The sequence below is a fragment of the Myotis nattereri genome (genome assembly GCF_964212035.1).
Source record: "Myotis nattereri genome assembly, chromosome: 12".
Classification (NCBI taxonomy): domain Eukaryota; kingdom Metazoa; phylum Chordata; class Mammalia; order Chiroptera; family Vespertilionidae; genus Myotis; species Myotis nattereri.
Window position 1 is genome coordinate 20,783,100 of NC_138087.1, and position 26,681 is coordinate 20,809,780.

Below are 26,681 nucleotides of genomic sequence, written 5' to 3' on the forward strand. Positions count from 1 at the left end.
TAACTCCCTTTATCACAGCTCTTTAATTGTGGTTGTTACTCGCCTATCATTTTCTTCCAAGTTTTCTTCCTTCATTTCACATATCCTTTTAATATATTTTTAAAAGTAAATAAAATTATAATTATCCAGTAACTATACTACACTAGAACAATCTATTTTCAGTTTTCTTTGTTCTCACCTCTCTTACATACATATACATACATCGTTGTAATCATAATGTGTAATTTTATTGAATTTTTCCAAGTTTTTCCTAATTCCTTCAGTTTCACAACCCAGAACATGCCTAGATTGAGCTAGTTAACTCTTATAACTTGGACAAGGCTGGCATAAAGTTCAAAATTTGAAGAATTTCCTTTTTTATTCAATAGACCTAAAAATGATTGATTACTGAGTATTGAAGCAATGTTAGGTTCTAGTTAATTAGAATAAAAAAGATCCTGTATAGGTAGATGATTCCTGCATCTGCCTATTCAGTGCAAACTTATAGGGTTTGATTGAGAGAGCTGGACCCCGGGGTAGGCAGACCCTGCAGAAGCCAGGAGTGAGGAGTCGCCTGGCAGGTGACCCCGAGCAGCAGGAGCTCTGGATAAATTGCCACAGCTTCCTCCATCCACTAGGAGGCCAGAGACCCCAAGGACAGAATGCTCGGTGCTACCCAGAATTTAACTGGGCCCCTGAGGGAGGATGTTTGATGAAAGGCTGAGTTCGGTGGCAGCTGCTACCCAAATCTTTTCTGAATTATAAGGAAAGAGATTGTTTACCAGAATGAAATGGCAAATGTGTGCAACTGGGGAAAAAAACAAAAACAAAAACAAAAACATGGTTAATAGAGTAAGGTGACTCTAGGATAAGACTTCTTTGAGGATTCACTTATCAAGTGGTGAAACAACCCACTATCATCAAGAGAGCAAAAACCTGAAAGGAAAGACTGGCTCAGTAACAGAGTATCCTTAAACAAGTCAGTCTTTAGGTCTGACCTTCAGTTACTTCACCTGCTTAATAGATGCTGTTCATGTGTATTACATGATTTAGGTTCCAGAAAATAGGAAATATTTTTAAAATACATTTTATTTTCAAAAACTGAACATATGATCCCTTCTTTAATGGAAAGTACCTATGCTCATTCTCACTTAGATTTAAAAATGGAATACACAGACTATGCCTCAAAAAGTTTCGTTTTAAAAATAGAACCCCATGAAAAGAAAAAGAAAATAATAAAATTAAAATAAAATAGAACCCTGTTTTTAAAATATTAAAGGAGCTTGCAGCTCAATAGATTCTGGCTGAAGAGCCCAAATGCCCAATTATTCCTCCATTCATTCAACAGAGATGTAGAGCGTAACCTGTAGCAGGCAGTGTGCTAGGTACTGGCAATAATGTACTTTGGAGAACAAAATTCAAGGTCCCAGAAAGAAAGCGATGTCATACTTGAAACAGATAATTTAAAAGAGTTTAATAGAGTCTGTAAAGGATGTGGATGGCAGTAGGAGAAACTGAAGCATCTGGGGCTAGCCAGCAAATGCCTAGGAAGAGCAAGAAGAGAAGCCAAATAGCTGAAGTTTATTACCCATGGGCCTAAACCAGCGGTTTTCAACCTGTGGGTCGCGACCCCTTTGGCGGTCGAACGACCCTTTCACAGGGGTCGCCTAAGACCATCCCGCATATCAGATATTTACATTACGATTCATAACAGTAGCAACATTACAGTTATGAAGTAGCAACGAAAATAATTTTATGGTTGGGTCACAACCTGAGGAACTGTATTTAAAGGGCCAGAAGGTTGAGAACCACTGGAAACCATCAGGGAGAGGAAGTAGTTATGGAAACCAAAAGTGTAGGAGATGACTCCCTGAAACAGGAGCTTTGGCCTTCGGTAGAAAAACACAGCTACCTCCAAACCTTTCCTTCCGCCCTATGATCTCTGGTCTTGCTTAACCCCAACTAGAAGCCGGAGGGCAGGGGAGCCCTGCTGACACAACTCTAAGAAGTCAGCCTCTCAGGACACAGAGCGGATGCAGACACACAGACATCACATCCCTGCTCTGTGAAAAGCATCTGACTGTGGTGCAGAGAGATAGTAAACAAGAAAAGAAGACATTGCAGATGATCACCAGTGGTCTTAACAGTTTAAGACAAGGATATGATTGAGGAGGTGAAGGTAACTGTGAGATGATATTTTTGCTAAGAACTTAAAAACAAGAAGGAGCCAACTATAAAGATTTGGAGGGGAGCATTCTAGGCTGGGGGAAGAGCCAATGTAAAGGTCCTGAGGTAGAAGGGCTGGCTCTTCAAGTATTTAAGAACTGGGGAAAAGGCCAAATATTTCCAAAGCATGTTAAGGAAGAGGAAAATTTTAAAAAATATATGAGGTCCGAGTAAGTAGGCAGTGCCCATATTTTGTGGTAAAAGGCAAGGAAATCATAGCAAGGAGTTTGGGCTCTTCTTGAGTGCAGTGGGAAACCACTGAATGATTGATGCAGGGAACTAACGTCATTTTGTGTACAAGTTCCAAAGTTCACGTAGGCTGCTGTGTAAAGACTCAAGTTCAAGGGCACAAAATAGAAGCAGTGAGGTCAGTTACCTGGGTACAACAGCCCCCACTTATTTGCAAGGACTATGTCCCAAGACCCCGTGGATGCCTGAAACCACAGACAGTACTGAACTCCAGATATATTGTTTTTTTCCTGTACACACATAACTATTATAAACTTTAATTTATAAATTAGGAACAGTAAGAGATTAGGAATAATAACTAATAATAAAATAGAGCAATTATAATAATGTCCTATATAATAAAGGGTAATATGCAAATCGACCAAACGGTGGAATGACTTGTCGCTATGATGCACACTGACCACCAGGGGGCAGACGCTCAATGCAGGAGCTGCCCCCTGGTGGTCAGTGCGCTCCCATAAGCTGGGCTCACGGCTGGGGAGCACAACTGTGGTGGTGAAGATCTCTCCTGCCTCTGCAACAACGCCAAGGATGCCTGAATGTGGCTTAGCCACATTCGGACACCCCCCTCCCCCACCAGGGCTCCTGGACTGCTAAAGGGCGCAGGCCCGGCTGAGGGCCCCCTCACCCCACCCCCAGTTCATGAATGTTGTGCACCGGGCCTCTAATACAGTGGGGCCTTGGCTTACGAGTGTCCTGACTAACGAGTTCTTCGAGATACGAGCCGTCTCTCGGCCGATTTTTTGCTTTGAGTTGCGAGCTAAAATTCGGGTTACGAGCCAGCTTCGGATACCCCACCACTAGGTGGCGCAGCGCAAGTCACCGTGAACGCCACCACATCTGCCCAGCATCACGTGTCTCACTCGCTCCCTTTTTGATTTATGAGTAATCTGAGTTACGAGCTCCGTCACGGAACGAATTACACTCGTAAGTCAAGCCCCCACTGTATTACAATAATATAAAAGTTAAGTGAATGTGGTCTCTGTCGCCCAAAATATTTTACTGCAGTGCACTCACCTTTTCACTTAAAGAAGTACTCTGCGGCTTCGCGGTGGCACACCCGAACTGACAGCACAGCAACCCTTGCCCTTTGGGCCGTTAGTAAGTAAAAGGAGGGTTACTTAACCACAAGCACTGTGATACCACAACTGCCCACAGGGTAACCCGGAAGCTGCTAACGGGGTGGGAATATTTACTGCGTAAGCACGTTCGCAGGACGCAGGACGCAGGATGACGCGCGTCTGGGCGGGACGTAGGAGAGACTTCGCGAGATTTCTTCACGCTACGTAGGGCGGCGTGCCGTTTAAAACCTAGGAATTGTTTCTTCCTGGAATTTTCCATTAAGTATTTTTGGACCGTGGCTGACCGCAGGTAAGCGAGTCTGCCCAAAGCAAAACTGTGGGAAAAGGAGGAACTACTGTATTTCAGAAGTCCGTAGAGAGTTGATGGCTTTTTGGACTAAGCAACGAGGGAATTAGAGATGATAATGTACTGTCAGAAGGATTAGAGGTAGAGGACAAAAGAGAGAAAAAAATACCTCCCATATTTTATCCACTCATACATATTGCTCTTCCTGCAAGTTATAGTTATTAAAAAATTGCACCCAGCTGGCAAGGCTCAGGGGTTGAGCATCAACCTATGAACCTATGAACCAACCAGGAGGTCTTGGTTGGATTCCAGGTCAGGGCATATGCGGGGGTTGTGAGTTTGATCCCCAGTGTGGGGCATGCAGGAGGCAAGTTGATCAATGATTCTCTCTCATCATTGATGTCTCTCTCTCTCCCTCTCCCTTCCTCTTTGAACTCAAGAAAAATATATTTTTTAAATTGCATTTTCCTAAACATACATTATTTACCCATACTTCTCTGCCTTTCTATTTGTAGTTTTATCTTTCAGGAATGTGCCCCTTTCTGGTCCATGTATCTAATCCAGACAATTCATTGTTCAGGACTCAGTTCCAGGAATACCTGACTCCAGAAGCTGCTCCTGGTCTGAGTTGGCCTTCTCTCCTCAGAGCTTCCCAGAGCAACTTCTGCCTGCAGCACTTGTTCCCTTCCTGTTCACCTGGCTTATAACAGGGGAGCAGCAAGGGAAAACACCATAAAATAGGCTAGGAATTAGAGAATTATTTAAATTTCAGGACTTTTTTTTTTTTTTTTTTTTTTTTACCTTGAGTGTTCCCAAAAATAGTGCCCAAGGCAAGAACTTGTAAGTGGAGGCAGGAGTGAGGGCCTGGGAAGAATGAGGAAAAGTGGAAAAGCAAATACACAGATTCGTTATTAAAATCACTGTTGTAGGCAACTGGCACTCAGTCCTGCCTAGAGTCTTCTAAAGAAAATGCAGAATGCCTTCTGGAATTGCTTACCTGAGGACGGATGATTTTTATCTATAGCTCATATCGCACACTAATTATGATTTACTTGGAGGCATAAAAATCCCTATATACTTCCAGACTGAGCATGCCTGCTTGAACAAAGGGCTTCCCAAAGGCAGCTGTGGCATAGGAAAAACCCAAGGACAAAGTTCAAAACATCCAGTGCTTGAGAAAAGATGTCAGCATGAGGTAAGCCAGACTGTTCACTGCGTGTGCACTAAAATCAGAAACCAGGCTAAGAGGATGTGAGTCAGGAATCCAAAACCAACTCATACAGTCTATTTTTTTGTGTCACTCAGATACACATGTGTTCTAAAATAAGTCCCATCCGCCTCTCTAAGTCTTCAAGGTGGTGGTCAGCCACGGGCTCTACACATGACCTAATGGATATATATTAAACAATAAGCTACAGTCTTCATTGCAGCGCCTGGTCCTGAAGTTATAAGTGATATTTATCATCTCCTTCCTCCACCATCTATATTAATTTTCCCTCTCCCTCAGCCAGCACTCATACTTGCCTAGGTTTCTAGCCTGGTGGGATGATGCAGGCCTTAATCCCTGAGCAGGCTGAACCCTTGATGACCATGCTTTTGTCAATTCATGGTTGCTAAAATTGCCATTGACCATTATCAATGAGCAGTGAATGCTAAGAAATACCGATGGTTGACCCATACCTTGCCTATGCCTTAGCAATCTCAGATTGTCCAAAGCTTCAGTTCCCAGTGTCTCCTCGTCTAAATCATCCCCAGTGTGATCCTAGTACTATATTGGTTAGGTTGGGTTCTACCAATAAGCAAAGCCTCAGTCAAGGAGATAATCCCAGAGCGCAGGTTGGGAACCAGAGAGAATTGGGGAAGGGGGAAAAGTTGGTTTAAAGGTACATTTTTTTAATATCATAGCTTTGGGAAACTGGGGCTTAATCCTGGTGTTTAAAGAACATAGAGAATGTATCTCAGAGCTGTCTGCCAGAACAACAACTAGGGGAAGCATTTATTCATAGGTTTCCATCCCTTATTGATGGAGAATTGCTTTGATGGAGAGTCAACTTTCATTAATTTAGGGGCTCCGTGTATGAGCTTAACAAGTGGGATTCCATTCCTGGTTGTAGTACTGGAGAAGTCCTGAACCTAAAAGTCAAAAAGCATGGTGTACATTTGAGATGAGATTCTGTTGTAACATGAGTCAAAGGCAGAATGCCCATTGCATCCAGGCTGGAATCAGAGGTGAGACTGAGGAAATGTGAGTTAGGGTCCCAGAGGCTCTGAAACAGCCTTCTCAAAGAATTTGGATTTAATTTAATAAAACATAAGCAAGTATCAGGCATCTTTTTTCCTTTTTATTTAATTTATTGGGGTGACACTGGCTAACATAATTATGCAGATTTCAGATGCACAGTACAACAACACATCATCTGTACACTGTATTGTGTTCACCACCCCATCACCATTTATCCCCCCCCCACCATCCTCCACCTCTCCCAACCCCTGTCCTCCTTCCCCCAGCAATCACCACACTGTTTTTGTGTCCATGAGTGTTTTTCTCTTTTTTCTTTTTTGCTCAAGCAAGTATCAGACTTTTAAGCAGAAGAGTGCCATAATTAGGTTTATATTATAAGAAGATTATACTTGAGATACTGAGGAGGATGACCTAGGCCTGTGATGGCGAACCTTTTGAGCTCGGCGTGTCAGCATTTTGAAAAACCCTAACTTAACTCTGGTTCCGTGTCACATATAGAAAATTTTTGATATTTGCAACGATAGTAAAACAAAGACTTATATTTTTGATATTTATTTTATATATTTAAATGCCATTTAACAAAGAAAAATCAACCAAACACATGAGTTCGCGTGTCACCCCTGACACGCGTGTCATAGGTTACCATCACTGACCTAGGCAGAGAATGGAATGGTGAAGTACAGGGGCCCATTTTGGATACTAGGGCTCTGTCACTGGAGATGAAGGAAGAAAGGAATTAATGAGCTATTTATTGATTTTTTTTTTGAGAGAGAGAGACATGAATTTTGTTGTTCCATTAATTTATGCATTAATTGGTTGATTCTTGTATGTGCCCTGACCTAGGATAAAACCTATAACCTTGGCATATTAGACTGATACTCTAACCTACTGAGCTACTCAGCTAGGATAAATTAATGATCTATTTAATCAGTGGGAGAAAGTTGTGAAAAGTTTCATGTTGGGAATTTGCTGAAAGATCCTATATAATAAAAGGATAATATGCAAATAGACTGAATGGCAGAACAGCCGAACAACCAAAGCGTAGTATGCTAATGATATGCTAAGGATGCTCAACTGCTTGCTATGATGTGCACTGACCACCAGGGGGCAGATGCTCCGACAGGTAGGTTAGCTTGCTGCTGTGATCCGAACCGATCAGGACTGAGCAAGATGGGCCAGACATGCCCTGGAGCCCTCCTGTGGTCCCTCCCCGGCCCAAATGTGCAGCTGTGGGGTCCCTCAGCCTGGCCTGCACCCTCTCGCAATCTGGGACCCCTCAGGGGATGTCGGAGAGCTCATTTCAGCCTGATCCCACAGGCCACTCACCTTGGGAGGGTGCCAGACACAGGGCTCATGGCTGGCAAGCGTTGCTATGGCAGCGTGAGCCTCTCCTGATCGGGACTGATTGGGTGTGAGCCTGGCAGGCACAGTGGGGCTGGGATGAGCAGGAGTGGCAGGTAGGAGCCGCAGGCAGTGTTTTACTGCGGGTTTCAGCCGGATCCCTACAGGCCACCCAGAGGGACCCCACCCATGCACAAATTTGTGCACCAGGCCACTAGTATTATTATAACCAAGTATCATCAGTTTAACCATTACCTGCAGTTAGTAGAGAGTTTGTTGATGGAATCAATGTGGTTTTAAGCTTAGGTCAATGAATGGATCATGAACCCACATAGTATCTATACTAATAAAAGGGTAGTATGCTAATTCGGGCAGACAAAGCCACAGCGTCTGCTAGGGCCTAGGGCTGGTGCCACACGGGAGGGGTGGGCCATTCTGGTACTCACGCAGGAGGGGCAGGGTGCACCCCCTTCCGCAAAGGTGGTGCAGGACAGGTCACAGTGCGGCCCAGTGCTGCCCCTTCCTCAGAGGCAGCCACAAAGGCAGTAGCACAGGCCCGGTCCTCTGCAGAGGCTGGACAGGGTGCAACCTGCTGTGCCTCAACCTCCACAGCCCCTCCCTCAGCCAGCCTAGCCCAGCTCACCCACCACCCACCAGTGGGTGGGGGGTGGGGCCAGCGCTAAGAAGTGAGGGCTGAGGGCCTGCAGCTGTGATGTCTGGCAGTGGCAGCAGCAGCGGGGTAATAGGGGCAGCGCCTTCCCCTAATCAATTCAGTAGCCTCCTGCAGAGGAGGACATCCCCTGAGGGCTCCTAGACTGTGAGAGGGGGCAGGCTGGGTTGAGAGACCCCCTCTCCCACCATGCATGAATTTCGTTCACCGGGCCTCTAGTATGCATAGAAAGAAACAAATCAACTCATGTGTTAACTGTGGTTATATCTAAGGAGATGGGTAGGGGAGAAATTAATATAATTCTTACTTTCACTTTCCAAATTATTATCTTTGCGGCATTTTAATCTTTCAAAATGCGATGATAGTCAATATTAGGTTCTAAAATTGGGCTGGAGGAAGGAAGACATCAAAAATAAAAAAAATGGAACTTTCCTCCTTTATACAAATGTATGCAGAAGAAAATCTTGTCTCTTATGCCTCCCAAATTTTTATGTTATATAGTTGAAAAAGAGGTTTTGGGGGGGGGATAGCATAAAAGTAAGTAAAATATAATGTATGCAGATAATTTCTGCAGAAACAGACCAAATGTCACCAAAATGTTGAAAGCACCAAAATCTATTGCTTCATATAATAGTGATATATGATGTAAAATGAGTATATACAACCCTTTAGTCTCCGGGCTTATCAGTCCTGATGTGGCTTGTGCTATCTTCTGCATCTCTTTAGCTATTAAACAGTTATTAAATTATATGCTAACCTTTTTTTTCCCTTTGTGGAATTTGTATTCCTCCAAATTCCTAGCATAACCCTTTTTTTCTTCCTTTATCCTCAATGATATTTAATGAACATCTTCTATGTACCATTGTGCTAGGACTATTGATTAATAACATAACACTCGCCCTTCTGATAATTAGCATCTAGATTTGTGTCTGACTTTAGCACTTACTTAACAATGTAACTTCAAATAATTTATTTAATCTTTCTGGGCTTCAATTTTTTCATTGTTAAAGAGAGGGGACTAGAGACCCAGTGCACAAAATTCATGCACAGAGGAGGGGTTCCCTGAGCCCATCCTGCACCCACTCCAATTGGGGACCTCTCGGGGGATGTCCAACCATCGGGCCTAAACCGGCAGTCAGACACCCCTCTCACAATCTGGGACTACTGGCTCCTAACCACTCACCTGCCTGCCTGCCTGATTGTCCCTAATCCCTCTGCCTGCCTGCCTGCCTGATCACCCCTAACTGCCTCTGCCTGCCTGCCTGGTCGCCCCTAACCTCTGCCTGCCTGGTTGCCCCCAACTGCCTTCCCCTGCTAGCCCGATCTCACCCCCAATGACCCTTCCCTGCCGGCCTCATCATCCCTAACTGCCCTCCCCTGCCAGCCTGATCTCACTCCCAACTGCCCTCCCCTGCAGGCCTGATCTTGCCCCCAACTGCCCTCCTCTGCTGGCCAATTTGGTTCTGATTGGTCAGTTTCTATGCCAGTCAGCATCTCTGGGCCTATCAACGGGGCCTGATCAGAAAGACAGAGCTGATCAGCAGCCTGGGTGGAGGCCTGGAAAGAAATGGAGGTGTGGCTGTTGGCCAGGCTGGGAGAGAAAGAGAAGCAAGTTCTGATCAACGGCTGCCACAGTGGCTATTGGATCAGACCTGCCTCTCTCTCTGCAGGCCTCTCTCCAGGCCTGATCCGCAGCCCCCCTAGGCATTCATTGCTGGGTTGAGGCACCCGCGGTGGCCCCAGTCAGTGCTGAGTTGCCACGGCAACCCAGCACTAACTTCCGGTCTGGTTGAGCCTTCAGTCATTTCATCCCTGGCTCTTAAATATATAGATTGTGTTAAGATAGATATTATTAATTTGTTCATTCAGGCATTAATTCAATAACACTAAATTATGTGTATGCAATTAAACTGGTATATTTTGCTTATTGGTTTGTTGGTTTTGTTTAAAAAGCTTTTCCAGCCACTGTTTTCTGTAAATTTAAGCACCAAAATGTCATTTTCTATTTCAGCTACAGTTACCATTTTAATGTCTAAATTCAGCTAGTAAGTTGTGCATCTTATGAAAAGAATAACACTCAGCCAACAAAACTAGTAAGTAAATTGAAACAAGAAAAAAACATAAGGAAAAGCAGAAAATTTGGGAGTATGATTTTGAAATGTGCTATCTCAAAATTATATGTGCTCACTTTCTTTTATTGCCATTTTTAATGTAAGGACTACCACAAGAAAAAGTTACTTCACTCATAATCAAACCTGTGGAGCATTTCATAAGAATGACTTAACAGGAGATGCCTTTGATATTTATGTTTTGCTATTTGCATTACTGATTTTTGAGACTAAATCCTATACAAATCTTACATTATAATACACTAGAGGCCCTCTTGCAGTCTGGGACCCCTCGAGAGATAACGACCTGCTGGCTTAGGCCTGCTCCCAGGTGGCAGAGGGCAGGCCATTCCCTAGGTGCAGCCCCTGGTCCGGCTCAGAGCAGGGCTGATTGGGGAGTTGGGACGCCGCCCCTGTCATGCACAGAGCAGGGCAGATCGGGAGGTTTTGATGCCACCCTCAGTCACGCTCAGGGTAGGGCCGATTGGGAGGTTGGGGCACCGCCCCCTGTCACACTCAAGGCAGGGTCGATGGGCAGGTTATGGCGCCACCCCCTGTGATGCACAGAGCAGGGCCAATCAGGGGGTTGGGGCGCTGCCCCCTGTCACTCACAGAGCAGGGCCCACCAGGGGGTTGGGGAGCTCCCCCCTGTCATGCCCAGAGCAGGGCCGATCAGAGAGTTGGGGAGCTCCCCCCTGTCACTCACAGAGTAGGGCCGATAGGGGAGTTGGGGCACCGCCTCCTGTCACACACAGAGCAGGGCGGATCAGGGGGTTGGAGCGCCGCACCCTGTCACACTCAGGGCAGGGACGATGGGGAGGTTATGGCTCTACCCCGTCACACACAGAGCAGGGCCCGTGGAGGGGGCGGGGGAGGTGGTTGGGGCACCGCACCCTGTCACACACAGAGCAGGGCTGATCAGTGGGTTGGGCACCGCAGCCTGTCACACACACAGCCACAGGGCATTCAGGGGGTTGGGGAGCTCCCCCCCCTATCAGGCACAGAGCAGGGCTGATCAGGAGGTTGGGGCGCCTTCCCCTGTCACACAGAGCCGCAGGGCTATCAGGGGGTTTGGGCGCTGCCCCATCACGCTGATCCCAGTGCCGGGAGGCCTCGCGACTCCGCTGATCCCAGTGCTGGGAGGCATATTACCCTTTTACTATATAGGATAGAAGCCTGGTGCATGGGTGGGGTCCGGCTGGTTTGCCCTGAAGGGTGTCCTGGATCAGGGTGGGGGTCCCCACTGGGGTGCCTGGCCAGCCTGGATGAAGGGATGATGGCTGTTTGCAGCTGGTCACATACCCTTCAGGGTGGGGGTCCCCACTGGGGTGCCTGGCCAATCTGGGTGAGGGGCTGAGAGCTGTTTTCAGGCCGGCGGGTGACTGAAGCTCCCAACTGCTCCTTTTTTTCCTTTTTTTTCTTTTTTATTCTGGACCAGCTTTAGCTCTGAGGCTCCAGCTCTTAGGCCTCCGCTGCTGAAAGCAGGTTTCTGGCCTTTGTTTACCTTCTGTATTTGAAACAATGTTGCGATCCTGATGGCAGAAGCCCGATGGACTAACGCAGGTTTCTGGGCTTTTGTTTAGCTTCTATATTTGTAACATAGTTGCTTAGAGTTGCAGCTCAGAGGCCAGCAGCGGCAGGCGGGGAACGTTGGAGTCCTCCGTCACTGAAGCAAGCAAGCCTCATGTTCGCTTTAAGCTGCCTGGCTGCCAGCCGCCATCTTGGCTGGCAGTTAATTTGCATATTGCCCTGATTAGCCAATGGGAAGGGTAGCGGTCGTACGCTAATTACCATGTTTCTCTTTTATTAGATAGGATAATATAAGCAATAACTGTGGTGGAAATTTGATGGTACACAAGTTGCACTTATTTTGCTGGAAACAGAAAATTTAAGGGAAGACAAATATTGTATTATAAAGCCCACAACTTTCCATCCCACCTTATCTCTATATATATTTTGGTGGAATTCATTTATACATAAACATTTTTATACTTGCTATCTGCAATCAAATATCAGTTTTTCTGCTTGTTCAAGGCTGTATTATAAATATATGCACATATTTATTTTATGACCTCAAGGTATTTGAGAATTTCTCACATATACCAGTTGTTCCCTTTATAATCATGTCAGCATAATGACGGACAACCAGGAACAGAAAGTAAACCTGGATAGAAAATGCAATAAAATAACAGTTAAAAATCAGTGGACAGACCACATAGCTTTGAAATGAGTGGAGTCCCTAAGACTTCAAGTAAAAGGTACTGTACATTCATAGTCTACTCTAGTTGATAAAGTTTTCCACAAGGATACAGGTCAGCAATTCTGATACTGCCACACGTGTACAAGATGGGGCAAAGTAGGTTTATAGTTGTGAATACATGTAACACAGAGTTTATTCTTGTACTATTATTTATTAATTATTGTATTATTTTCTGTACAAACAACTTTAACCCTACCTTTGCCCCCTCCTGTATACGGAATTGGCAGATGGTGGGAACAAGGTTTCTCACTGTTGGAGTGAGAGAATACAGATAAGCAAGGAGATCCAAAGTGGTATAAGGGGTAATGAATTAGAGTCGGAAACATCAGCATCATGTTTAGGTTGCTTTTGAAATGGACAGTTACATACAAAGATTATATAAAGACTAGAGGCCTGGTGCATGAAATTCATGCACGAGGGGTGTGTCCCTCAAACCGGCCTGCATTTCTCCAATCTGTGACCCCTAAACTGGCAGTCAGACATCCCTCTCACAATCCAGGACTACTGGCTCCTAACTGCTCGCCTGCCTGATTGCCACTAACCACTTCTTCCTGCCAACCTGATCACCCCCAACTGCCCTCCCCTGACAGCCATCTTGTGGTGACCATCTTGTAGTGGCCATCTCGTGACGGCCGTCTTGTGGCGGCCATCTTGTGATGACGTGAGGGTGGCCATCTTGTGGTGGCCATCTTGTGACAACATCGCAGCAGCCATCTTGTGATGATGTCACACAATGCCACCTAGGCTTTTATTATATAGGGTGGCTTAGCAGACCCATATAATACCTTGTTCTGTCACCTGAGAGGCCCTAGAAGTAACCACGCCTACTGGCAATAAGCATGCCTAGTGCCCAGACCTTGGTTTCTATTAAAAAGAAACTAATTAAAGGAGCCAGGGATCCTTAGAGAAATAGCTGATTATAGGACTGAGAAGGAGGTATTCAAGATAAGCCTTTTATATCTTGCAATGCCAGAAATTTAAAAAGTTCTTTTAAAAAAACACCCATTTTGATATGGGTATGTCAGATATAAGAGCTAAACTACAAGAGCTCCCAATGGCCCAATCTGGAATAATTTGAGCAGCAAAATAAAATAGAAGTATTAGATTATAACATAAAGTGTAAAATAAATACCCACGAGTCCATACTAATACAACTATAAATAAATGATGGGCTATATAAATGAATGAGGAAGTAGAGGAAAACCTCCCATGCAGAATAATGTAAATATTTTCATCCTCAAAGAGGGAGAGCATATATCCCCATTCCTTCTTATATTTTTAATCTGATGAGATGCTTTGATTTTTTTTAAAAATTTTTAGCTTTATTGAGGTATAATATACATTGTAAGATATTTAAAGTGTACATCATGGTGATTTGATATATGTATACATTATGAAAGGCTTCTTCCTATCTAGTTACATAGCATATCCATCACCTCACATATTTCTTTTTCTGTTCTTTGGTAAGAACGTTTGCGTTCTATTCTCTTGACAGACCTCCATTATACAATGCAGTGTTAACAACTATAGTCACAATGTTTTACATTAGAGCTTCAAACCTTCCTCATCTTAGAGCTGAAAGTGTGTACCCTTTTACCAACCTCTCCCTAATCCCCTACCTTCCAGCCCCTAGCAACTGCTTTTCTACTCTCTGTTTCTATGAGTTTGACTGATTTTCCCCATTTTTTAATGTGGACTGTGCATAGGGAATTCTTCCCAAAGAGTTCAGTATGAAAAGGAGGGGAAAGAATAACTTTTGAGTGATGAAACCTGACTAACACTGCCCCAGCCAGATAGCCAAGGTTAACATCGACAGTGCTATGTCATTTTAATAGAGGTACCCTGGATATGATGTGATGAAAATGGCACTTAACCTCTGTGATCTTCCTCCAAAATAGCTATAACCCCAGTTTAAAAACACTGTGAAAAAAAAACACCAGGCCACACACCAGTGTTTGTGGCAGCATTATTCATAATACTCAAAAGGTGGAAACGAGCCTAATATCTATCAACTGATGAATGGATAAACAAAATGTGGTATCCCCAGACAAGGAATATTAATCATCAATAAAGAAATGATGTTTATCTGAAGACACCACAAAAACACAAATTTGAAAAATATATACTAATATATCCATATGTTCATCACGGATTTACTTACTATAGCCAAAATATGGAAGCAACCTAAGTGCCCATCAATAAACAACTGGATAAAGAAGATGCAATATAAAACTAAAACCATTCCCCCTAAAAACAGGAACAAGACAGGGATGCCCCCTCTCACCACTCCTGTTCAACATAGTACTGGAAGTACTAGCCATTGCGATCAGACACGAAGAAGAAATAAAAGGCATCCAGATTGGAAAAGAAGAAGTAAAACTGTCCTTATTTGCAGATGACATGATACTGTACATACAGAACCCTAAAGACTCCATCAAAAAATTATTAGACTTAATAAATGAATTCGGCAATGTAGCAGGATACAAAATTAATGCTAAGAAATCCATGGCATTTCTTTACACCAATAGTGAACTTACAGAAAGTGAAACTACAGAAGCAATCCCATTTACCATTGCACCAAAAAAATTAAAATACCTAGGAATAAACTTAACTAAGGAGGTAAAAGACTTATATGCTGAAAACTACAGGACACTGAAAAAAGAGATAGAGGAAGACATAAACAGATGGAAGAATATACCGTGTTCATGGATTGGTAGAATCAACATCATCAAAATGTCCATACTACCCAAAGCAATTTATAGATTCAATGCAATCCCCATTAAATTACCAATGGCATATTTCACAAATCTAGAACGAACGTTCCAAAAATTCATCTGGAATAAAAAAAGACCCCGAATAGCTGCAGCAATCCTTAGAAAACACAAAGTAGGTGGGATCTCAATACCAGATATCAAACTGTATTACAAAGCCACTGTTCTTAAAACAGCTTGGTACTGGCACAAGAACAGACATATAGATCAATGGAATAGAATAGAGACCCCAGAAATTGACCCAATCCACTATGCCCAATTAATATTCGACAAAGGAGGCAAGAGCATACAATGGAGTCAAGACAGTCTTTTCAATAAATGGTGTTGGGAAAATTGGACAGATACATGCAAAAGGATGAAACTAGATCACCAACTCACACCATACACAAAAATAAACTCAAAATGGATAAAAGATTTAAACGTAAGACGGGAAACCATAAAAATACTAGAGGAATCCACAGGCAGCGAAATCGCAAACATATGCCGAAGAAATTTCTTCTCTGATAATGCTCCTAGGGCAATGGAAACTAAAGAGAAAATAAACAAATGGGACTACATCAAAATAAAAAGCTTTTGCACAGCAAAGGAAACCATCAAAAAAACAACAAGAAGACCCACTACATGGGAGAACATATTTACCAATGATACCACCGATAAGGGTTTAATTTCCAACATATACAGGGATCTCATGAAACTTAACAAAAGGAAGATAAACAATCCAATAAAAAAATGGGCAACGGACCTAGATAGACACTTTTCGAAAGAGGACATACAGAAGGCAGAAAGACATATGAAAACCTGCTCAAAGTCACTAATTATACGAGAGATGCAAATCAAAACGACAATGCGTTATCATCTCACACCTGTCAGAATGGCTATCATCAACAAATCAACAAACAACAAGTGTTGGAGAGGATGTGGAGAAAAAGGAACCCTTCTGCACTGCTGGTGGGAATGCAGACTGGTGCAGCCACTGTGGAGAACAGTATGGAGCTACCTCAGAAGACTAAAAATGGAACTCCCATTTGACCCTGTGATCCCACTCCTAGGAATATATCCCAAGAAACCAGAAACGCCAATTAGAAAGGATATATGCACCCCTATGTTCATAGCAGCACAATTCACCATAGCTAAGATTTGGAAACAGCCTAAGTGCCCATCAGCAGATGAGTGGATTAGAAAACTGTGGTACATATACACAATGGAATACTATGCTGCGGTAAAAAAAAAGGAACTCTTGCCTTTTGCAACAGCATGGATGGAACTGGAGAGCATTATGCTAAGTGAAATAAGCCAGTCAGAGAAAGATAAATACCACATGATCTCACTCATTTGTGGATTATAGAGAACAACATAGATTGATGAAAAAGGACAGACCCAAAGACTGAGAAACAGCGATCAGGCTATCAATCCCTAGAAGGAAAGTAGGGGAGGGCGGGGGTAAGGGGAAGAGATCAACAGAAGGACTTGTATACATGTATATAAGCCAAACCAATGGACATGGACAACGGGGGGATGGGAGCACGAGTTTGTGTGTGGGGGGGAGGTTGGGGGTTAAAGGGGGGGATGAGGACACATTTGTAATTCCTTAACTAATAATAATAATAAAAAAAAACCTAAATGATATAAATCAAATGCTTCTGAAAGAAAGAAATTACTTAGGTCAGGATTGTTTTTTAAAATCTATGGATTACATTTAAAACGCTAGTAAAATAGTGTCTGAGATCCCAAAGAACTCAATCTGTTTAGGAAAATATGTTTGTCAGACTATGAACTTTCAGTTTTCCACTTATCGCTGTTTCCCTGATTTAAAACGAAGAGTTGTTTCGATCATAATTAAAAGATGTTAAGCAGCAAAAAAAAAAAAAAAAAAAAAAGAAAAAATAAGAATAGTTCTTATAAATGCTACACGGATAAATCTTGAACATATTATCCTAGGTGAAAGAAGCCAATCACAAAACACCACATATTGTAAGATTCCTTCTTATATGAAATGTCCAGAATAGTCAAATCCATAGAGATAGAAAGTAAATTTTAAGTTGCCTAGAGCTAGTGGGGGGAGGGGGGAGGGGAGGAGCAGTAAATGCTAATAGGTATGGGGTTTCATTTTGGGATGATGAAAATATATCTAAAATTAGTGTTGGTAGTTGTACCACTCTGTGCATTTACTAAAAAACACCAAATTGTGAGTATTAAGGGGGCAAATGTTTTGGTTTATGAATTATATTCCAATTAAACTTTTATCATGAGAAAAAAGAAAAAAAAACACCAGGCCAATTTGAATAGAGGGGCAAAACATCAGTACTCCTTAAAACTCAGGTATCAAAATCAAGGATAGTATGAGAAGCTGTCACGGCCAAAGAGAGCCAAAGAAAAATGACAGCTATATGCAATGTGTCATTCTGGATGAAGTCCTGGAACAGAAAAAGAGATAACCTTTTTAAAGAAACCAAATAAAATATGAACTTCAGTTCATGATAATGTATCATTATCGGTTCATTAATTGTAGAAAATATACATTAATGTAAGATGTTAATAATAGAGAAAACTGGGTGTGGGGTTAAAGGGAACTCTTTGTACTGTCTTCTCAATTTTTCTGCAAGTCCAAAACTGTTCTTTAAAAAATCTATTTAAGTCGAAACCGGTTTAGCTCAGTGGATAGAGCGTCGGCCTGGGGACTGAAAGGTCCCAGGTTCGATTCCGGTCAAGGGCACGTACCTTCGTTGGGGCACATCCCCAGTGGGAGATGTGCAGGAGGCAGCTGATCAATGGACCATCAAGTCTACCTTAGTAAGGGAGGAAGCCAAGAGCTTTGTGGATTGACAGGGAGTGAGTGGATAAATGAATGACCTGGAATTGAAAAATGTGAACTATGGGCATCTATGCTGGAAGGATAGGGGATGAGGCCAAAGGGTCAAAGGTCAGACTGTATTATTCCTGAGGCAGAGATGTTCCTGGTCATAAGGTCTGCAGTGTGGCAGAGACTGCACTGGAGCGGCAGTACAGGACCCCAAGAAGAGATGGTGTAGGAACTGGGAGGCTGCGTTATTGGCCGCTTGTCCACATGGATGTTACAACCCTCCGCTGCCTGCTCACCTCTTCACGGCCCCTGCCTTGGGCCCCATTCCACCTTTAGTTCCTTTTTGTTCTGCATTTTTTCTCTGATCTCTAGCTTCAGACATTGCATGGCCAATGGCATAACTCTAGACAAGAAGATGCTAGTGTGGGAGTGAAAGGGGGCTCTGTTTGGTTTTGGTTTGGTTTTTTCTATTTACACTCAGGACTCACAAGGTTTACTGGAAAAGCTACCTGAAGTGCTCATGAGGACGCTCATTCCATTTTTGTGTTTCAGTCTGTACAAGTGGATTTGCCTTCCCTCTAGACCACCGTAGAAAGGGTGGGTGGGTGTGCACATTTGTCAGGGGAAAAACAATACCCCCCAAACACTCCTATTCAGGGTTCACCCACCTATGGGATCCTCTGATCACTGACTTGTAAATAATGATTAAGCCACTGTCTCTTCTTCACTAACACTTTCTGAAAAATATACCCGTCCTTGATCTTCTTCAGATGTGGAAGGCCTGTCTTCCCTCCTGCCTTCAAGGACATACAGCATTCCCTGAAGGGGAAGGTGTGGGCTGCTATCCATGTTCCTTAAGGCTAAGCTATGAGGAAGGAGACAGAGCCCATCTCCTCAAACCTCATCAGGGAGGAAGTGGGCTTAGGGGGAGGGCACATGGTATCTAGTTCTCAACAAGAGCTCCAGGGAACGGTCACTTTTGGAAGCCAAAGGAAGCAATCGGTAGGAGCTGAACTTACTCCTTTCTTTCCTTAAGCACAAGCCCTGAGAAACCCTTGCCCCCAACTCAGGACACGGAGAAGACATCACTGTTATTACAGACACATTTATTAGGAAAGTCAATATTCCCCACAAGGAGGGAATTACTTGGGGGTGGGAAATGTTTGCCCCTGGAAATTATAGAGAAGCATTGTGTGTCTAAATCGTGGAGGCTGATCTCTGAAGGCAGCGCCTCCAGCAGTGGTGAGAACAGCAGGAGGCCCGTTGGCAGGCTGAGGCCTGCAGTTGGGGCTTGGATGGGGCAGAGTCCCCCTGAGGGGCACAGATTGAGGGTGCTTCTGGCATATTTGCTGACCCTTTGATGCCACAGCGTTTTGGGGGGGTCTGTCCTCGTTTCTGGTATGTCTAGTATTGGTAGAGCCCTGGCCAGCCAGGATAGCTGTGTGGCGGCCAGACACGGCATTTGTCAGGTCATAGGAGGGAGCCCTGCGCTGGAAATGACGCCTCTGCACTGGCTCTGCCTGGGCCTGCACTGCTCCCTTCTGCACGGGCTTCCCCGACTGCGCTGCGGAGGGAAGGGGCTCTCGGGGGCAGGTGGTAGCTACTGCAGGCCAGCGTCTATCAACTTGAGTAGTTCCAGTAAAGGGAGCGCTTCTTTGAAGTGGGCCTCTACTCTGTGCAGATGATCTGTGCCTTCCCATTTCCTGGGTGGTTTCTTCCATTTTACATTTGATTGAAGGACAAAGCCTTTGAAAAAGGCTCCTCATTGGATGTAGCACAAGGCTATCAGAAGGAGCCGTCTGTGTTCGGCTGTGGAAAGACTTGCTCCCAAGCACGTCCTCTAAAGCCGGGTCCCGAGAAGGAAATCTCTTCCCTCCAGGACGGGAAATTCTCAGTCTTGCATCTCCTGCACCAAACTCCTCATATTTGGGGCCTGTAGGCTCTGGGGGAGGGCACACGCTATCTTTCTTTACAGCTGGTGGGGAATTCTGATCCTGGCAGGACCTTAATGCCTGCTTAGGAAGCCATGGTTCCTGCTGCTTCTCCAGACTGACTCCGCTGTCCTCCGATTGGACATGCAGCACCTGGTGAACCTCCGTGTCCACACTGGGCACACACTTATCAGGAGTCAGGGGGGCTTTGTAAGTTAAGGTGTCGGAGTCACTGGACATGTCCAGGGGTTGGCCTTGGGCCTGGCTCTGCTTCCTGCTCTCCAACTTCAAGTCCATCTCAGCAATTAGTTGCTTTCTAAGTTCTGATAAGGTAGGAGCTAGATCTGATATTTTAGATGGTGGGTTTTCAGTGGTCACAGTGGTGTCTCTCTCTATCTTTTGGGAGATTCCTGGCTTGCTGGTTGTCAAGACGCCACTAGTTTTGGGTTGAAGAGTTTTGGGCCTCTCAGCCCTGACTATCTCCCTAGACATGCTGGGCCTGGAAGCAGGTTCTGATTTCTCCCTATTTGCGCCCTGTCGTATTTCTGCTCTGTCATTAGAATTCACACCGTTATTATTTGTCTCCTGTGGGGTCCCTGCTCGCCTTGCAGGCAGCTTCGGGGGTTGAATATTGGCTATCAGAGAATGTATCTGACTTTTTTTGCCCCTAATGGTGTTTATAAGAGGCAGTTTGGCTTTCAAAATTTTTTGGATTTCCTCTACGAGTATGCCTTGGATATCAACGGGTTTATGTGAGGAGGTCTTTGAATCACTCAGCAGATGAACTTTTGGATCATTCTCTTGGCTGTGTCCCTCCTCCTTCCCCTCATTCTCCTCTATTTGAAACATTTCTGAGCTCCTCTCATAGAAGCTTCCTGGTTGGCTCAATCCAACATTTGGATTTTCACTACTCTGGTCTTTCTCCACAGAGATCCGTGAGAGGCCAGAACGGCTCTTTGACTCAAGTATGCCTGAGGAATTGCTCAGAGGCCTCATTAGTGACAGAGACCCATTGATCATGCAGGGCTGGCCCTGGTGGTGTTGGATGAGCCTCTTTCTAAGGTGATGCTCAAATTTATCTCTAAATTCACAGCTAAGAGGAAACTCGACCGGATTGATGGAGATTGCAACATGGGCCTTAGAATTTTGAGCCACAGAGGTTAAACCCCACAAACTTTCCTGTTCTTTCAGCAACACATTGGTTCCCAGGCGTTCTGTTTCAGACGAGGTGTTACATTCTGATTCATCATTGGGTATGTGGACATTCATTTCACAGACCTTATTCTGGGTAATGGGACCGGATGGTAGGATTGGGAGTGGGGATTGAAGGTGGGCCTGGGTTTGGATCTGAGTGAGATGTAACTGCTGGGACTGAGGCAGGGTTTGAGGCAAGGGTTGAGGTTGGACCTCTGCCAAGGATGGAGATTGTAAATCAGAAAGTCCTGGGGATTCTTGGTCTGTGAAGGAACTTGAGATGCTATTGAAGAAGATGGAATATTCACCTGAGGCATGGATAGCAGAGGACAAGGACTCGCTATGCAGAGTTGGGAGACCCCAGAATAGCTGGGCAAGATTTTTCTTTATGTTGTCTTCCCAGGTCTTAGGATATATGTACTCCTGTGCTGAGTCATGCTCATCAGGGCTGAGAAATAAGAGATGACTAGGATCCATAAGTTTGGCTTCAGGGTCTGCCCCAAAAGAGATCTTTGTAGAACCGAGAGCAAGAAACCCTTGATGTGAATCATATTGGGTCAAGGTCGAAGAGCACAAGTCTTTGGGTTGAGGTGAGGACTGGTGCACTGGCTGTGGAGCCAGCGTTTGACCCGGTGGTGAGGGTGACAGAAAATTACCCAAGGTTGTCATTGGGTTAGAGAGGAGAATGGAGGGAGATGGTTGGGAAGGTTCAGGCAGTGGAGTTGGTATGAGTTCTCCTGGAGGGACTCCTGAGAAAGCAGAGGACTGATTGAATGATGTCTCAGTCACAGAAGCTGTCACAGGAGCTGTGGAAGCCACAGGAGACCCAGATGGAGTAGAAGCTTCCAAAGCCTTTAAGCAAAGCCCATTGATTTCACTGGCTGCATTGTTACACACCTCACAGGAGGAGTCTGGACATAAAAGTTGACGACAGCGGGTGATGTCATAATTCTGTCCCAGGATGCTGCAGGAGACAGGAGGTAAAAAGATGCAGCCAGGACCAGAACAAGGAAAGGAGGTCCTGGTGAGGGTGGGGCCACCTGAAGCCTGCTGCCCCTTCTTACTCCACATCTATGACTTCATCATGCACTCAGTTGCACTCATCCCAAGCATTCACTCACATTCCCCCTCCTATGGCAACCTTTCCCATGAGTAGGGAAGGCTCCACTGAATCCCTGGAATTGCACAGAACATGTTATAGAGAGACCAGGGAAAATGGGGAAAGACTAGTCACCTTTTCAGGAAAGAAAGCAGCTCCCTGTCTTCGTCCTCGCTGTGATATCTCGAACCTGGGAACCAGGGGAGTGAGTTACATGTAATGAAGGTACACACATAGGCATTGCACAGGGGTCCCTTTATGGGAGACCATTGGGATAATAGACTGTGAAACCCTCAAGAATTAGTAAATGAAATCAAATGGTCAATGATAATATTAATAAGGTGCCCCACCCCCATGTGTATGTTGCTTAATTGATAAACCACTTTTATATGTATTACTAGAGGCCCGGTACACAAAAATTTGTGCACTGGCGTGGTGGTGGGGGGGTGTCCCTCAACCCCACTTCTGCCCTCTCACAGTCTGGGAACCCTCAGGAGATAATGACCTGATGGCTTAGGCCCGCTCCCTGGTGGCCAAGGGCAGGCCCAATCCCTAGGTACAGCCCCTGGTCGGGCTAAGAGCAGGGCCGATTGGGGAGTTGGGGCGCAACCCCTGTCATGCACAGAACAGGGCGGATCGGGAGGTTGTGATGCCATCCCCAGTTATGCTCTGGGTAGGGTTGATTGGGGGGTTGGGGTGCCGCTCCGTCACGCACAGAGCAGGGCCAATCAGGGGGTTGGGCGCCACCCCGTCACACACAGAGCAGGGCGGATCGGGAGGTTGTGATGCCACCCCCAGTCATGCTCTGGGTAGGGTTGATTGGGGGATTGGGGCGCCGCTCCGTCACGCACAGAGCAGGGCCAATCAGGGTGTTGGGTCGCTGCTCCCTGTCACACACAGAGCAAGGCGGATCAGGGGGTTGGGGAGCTCCCCTGTGTCATGCACAGAGTAGGGCCCATAGGGGAGTTGGTGTACCGCCCCCTGTCACACAAAGAGCAGGGCGGATCAGGGGGTTGGGGAGCTCCCCCCTCTCATGCACAGAGTAGGGCCGATAGGTGAGTTGGGGCACCGCCCCGTCACACACAGAGCAGGGCTGATAGGGAGGTTGTGGCCCCGCCCCCTATCACACACAGAGCAGGGCAGATCAGGGGGATGGGGAGCTCCCCCCATCATGCACACAGTAGGGCCAATAGGGAAGTTGGGGCACCGCCCCCTGTCACACACAGTGCAGGGCAGATCAGGGGGTTTGGGCGCTGCCCCGTCTCGCTGCTCCAGGGGCCAAGAAGCCTCGCGGCTCTGCTGATCCCGGGTTCAGGAGGCCTCGCTGCTCCGCTGATCCTGGTGCTGGGAGGCATATTACCCTTTTACTATATAGAATAGAGGCCTGGTGCACGGGTAGGGGCCGGCTGATTTGCCCTGAAGGGTGTCCTGGATCAGGGTGGGGGTCCCGCTTGGGTGCCTGGCCAGCCTGGATGAGGCTATGATGGCTGTTTGCAGCTAGTCACACCCCCTTCAGGGTGGGTGTCCCCACTGTGGTGCCTGGCCAGTCTGGGTGGGGGGCTGAGGGCCATTTTGAGGCTGGCGGGCAACTGAAGCTCCCAACCTCTCCTTTTTTTCTTTCTTTCTTTTTTTTATTCTGGGATTTACTTACCTTTTATGGCTGTCACTGGAGCTGAGAGCCGGCTGTAGCTCTGAGGCTCAGCTCCAACTCTGACACCTCGGCTGCTGAAAGCAGGTCTCTGGGTTTGTTTGGGTTCTATAATTAAAACACTGTTTCAGCTCCAGCTCCGAGTACCGGCTGGCTGAAAGAAGGTTTCTGGAGTTTGTTTAGCTTCTATAATTGTAACATTGTTTCTTAGAGAGCAGTTCAGAGGCCGGCAGTGTCAGGCGGGGAACCTTGGCTTCCTCCATCACTGGAGCAAGCAAGCCTCCTGTTCCCTTCAGCTGCCTGGCTGCCAGCGCCATCTTGATTGGCAGTTAATTTGCATATCTCACTGATTACCCAATGGGAAGGGTAGCAAAGTTATGGTTAATTACCATGTTTCTCTATTATGAGATAGGATTGGGTTTGATGCTCAAAACCACTCTGAAGCAGAGGGGCCATGGTCACAACAAAGAAGATTCTGATCATTCTGAAGGCAGAGTACTTTCTCAAAGTCAGGAGACAGAACTTCTGACTCTCGACATCTACTGGGCAACACCCATGGCCCAGGTCCCTCACTGCTTCTTACCCAGGGGCAGCAGAGCAGGGAATCTGAGCAGTATGTCAGGTCCAGTCTTTCCAAGAGCCTCCCCTCTGAGGGCTCTGTTTCATGAGAGGGGCTGTATCTACCAAGTGACAGAGACCGTGGACCTGGTACCTCATGGGAAGGAGAGAGAAAGGTCACCCTTGGGGAGCTCAGGTGGAATAGGCAGAACCTTACCTTTCCGTGTCCCACCTTTTCTTCTCCTCTTGGCTCTGACCCGATGCTGAGAACAAAAAAGAAATGAATGGGTGATTTGGCCTCCTTTCTCTCCTCCTCCCCCTAGGAAACTCAGACATTTACTATCTAAGAATAATGTCTCCCTGAGCCAACCAAATACATTTTAACTAATAGAACTTTGTGGTGTTCCTTTGACCATTTTTAAAGCTTTAAAATGTTTTTAATTTTTCCTTTTTTAAAAACTCAAAAGAAGGACTTTGTTTATGGGGTCCACACTTGGTATACTCAGAGGTCCTCTGCTCAAGGTCGACATATAATCTGAGGCCTACAGTCCATCTCTGTCCCCTCAGATAGGACCCAGTCACCTGATGGTGCTCAGGCTGCAGCCTCTGCTCACTCAGCGGCTCTCAGAGGCTCAGCCCTCCCTGCTTAGCAGCCCAACACAAAGGCTTGGTTAAGTGATGCCTGCCAGGGCAGCATGACTCAGGATGAAGTACTGGTTAACTCTGATGTCCTGCAGAGACTCCCACGTCTCTGAATAACTGGATCCAGGACTAGGGAATCCCTGTGTTTGGAGCCAGAAACCTGTCACCACACCCCGATGGTCTGTGAGATTCAGATGGAAGCCTGAGTCCTCCCTGAACCCCTAGCCCTGCCTGGTCTCTTCCCCTAGAGAAGCGATGTTCTGTTCTCTCCTCAGATGTCCCATCTTCAGTGTGTCTCTGACTCATCCAAACCCATTTAGAAATGCGGGAATCGAAATGGCAACAACAATGAAGAACTCTTTGGGGGCTCATGCACTCAGGGTTCCTTACCTTTGGGGTATGTTCATTTTTCCAGAAAGCTGGGATGGATGGAATTCCCAGGAAAAAAATGAAGAAGAAGAGGAACAAGCTCAACACCAAGATGGAAATGATGTTGAGGTTCCCATATAAATGTTCTGAGCAGAAGCTCAGATAAAACTCTAGAAGGCTATTCAGAAATAGAGTGAGTCCCATTTTCCGAACAACAACGCTGCTTAAAGCAACTGAGCTCTGAGAGCTCCGACTCTTGGCTTTATAGCCAGGCCTGCATCACAGAGCACTGTGGAGTCACAGAGGGTTTCTGAGCGTGGGGGTGGGTCCACCTTCAAGAGGGTCTGTCCACTGCCCCGCCCCCCAACCAGCCCAGCAGATTCCCTCCATCTCTTCTAGGCCTCTAGGTCCTTCTGCCCTACTCTCCTAGCCTGTTTTCCAATTTGCTTTTTTTTTTTTTTTAAATATATTTTATTGAGTTTTTACAGAGAGGAAAGGAGAGAGATAGAGAGTTAGAAACATCGATGAGAGAGAAACATCGACCAGCTGCCTCCTGCACACTCCCCACTGGGGATGTGCCCGCAACCCAGGTACATGCCCTTGACCAGAATCGAACCTGGGAACTTTCAGTCCGCGGACCTTTCAGTCCGCAGGCCGACGCTCTATCCACCAAGCCAAACCGGTTTCGGCTTCCAATTTGCTTTTTAACGTATCATATATTTATTTAACGTAATGAATGCTCTGCGTGTTTCATCTGTAACCCAGATATTAGCTGGGTCTCCTTTCATGTTGGACACTTTGACTTTGGTCTCACCAGGTCCACTACCTTACAAGTCTGAAATACTCCCTGGAAATTTTGCTTGTGCCCAGACGTTTACACTGAGGATCATATATGTCCTCAAATCCGACTTACATAAATGTGGGTAAAGAACTTGAAGGTCTTTTAGACTTCCATAGTTTTGTGAATGTTAAATAGAATTTTTTTTTAGTAAGTTATAATTGAATAATAAAGTCTAAAATATCATCCCTCCCCCACCCCCCAGGAATACATTTCACATAGGTTACATATATCCAACCCCTAAGTTCTGTAATAAAGCTCTCCGCAGGACATTTCAAGCAGACATGGAGGTGGCCGAGTAGGTGTGTGTCAGAGTGTGATCCCCATACAACCCACGACAAGTTCTCAGTTGAGGTACATCCCCACACAGAAGTCCGGGTCCACATAT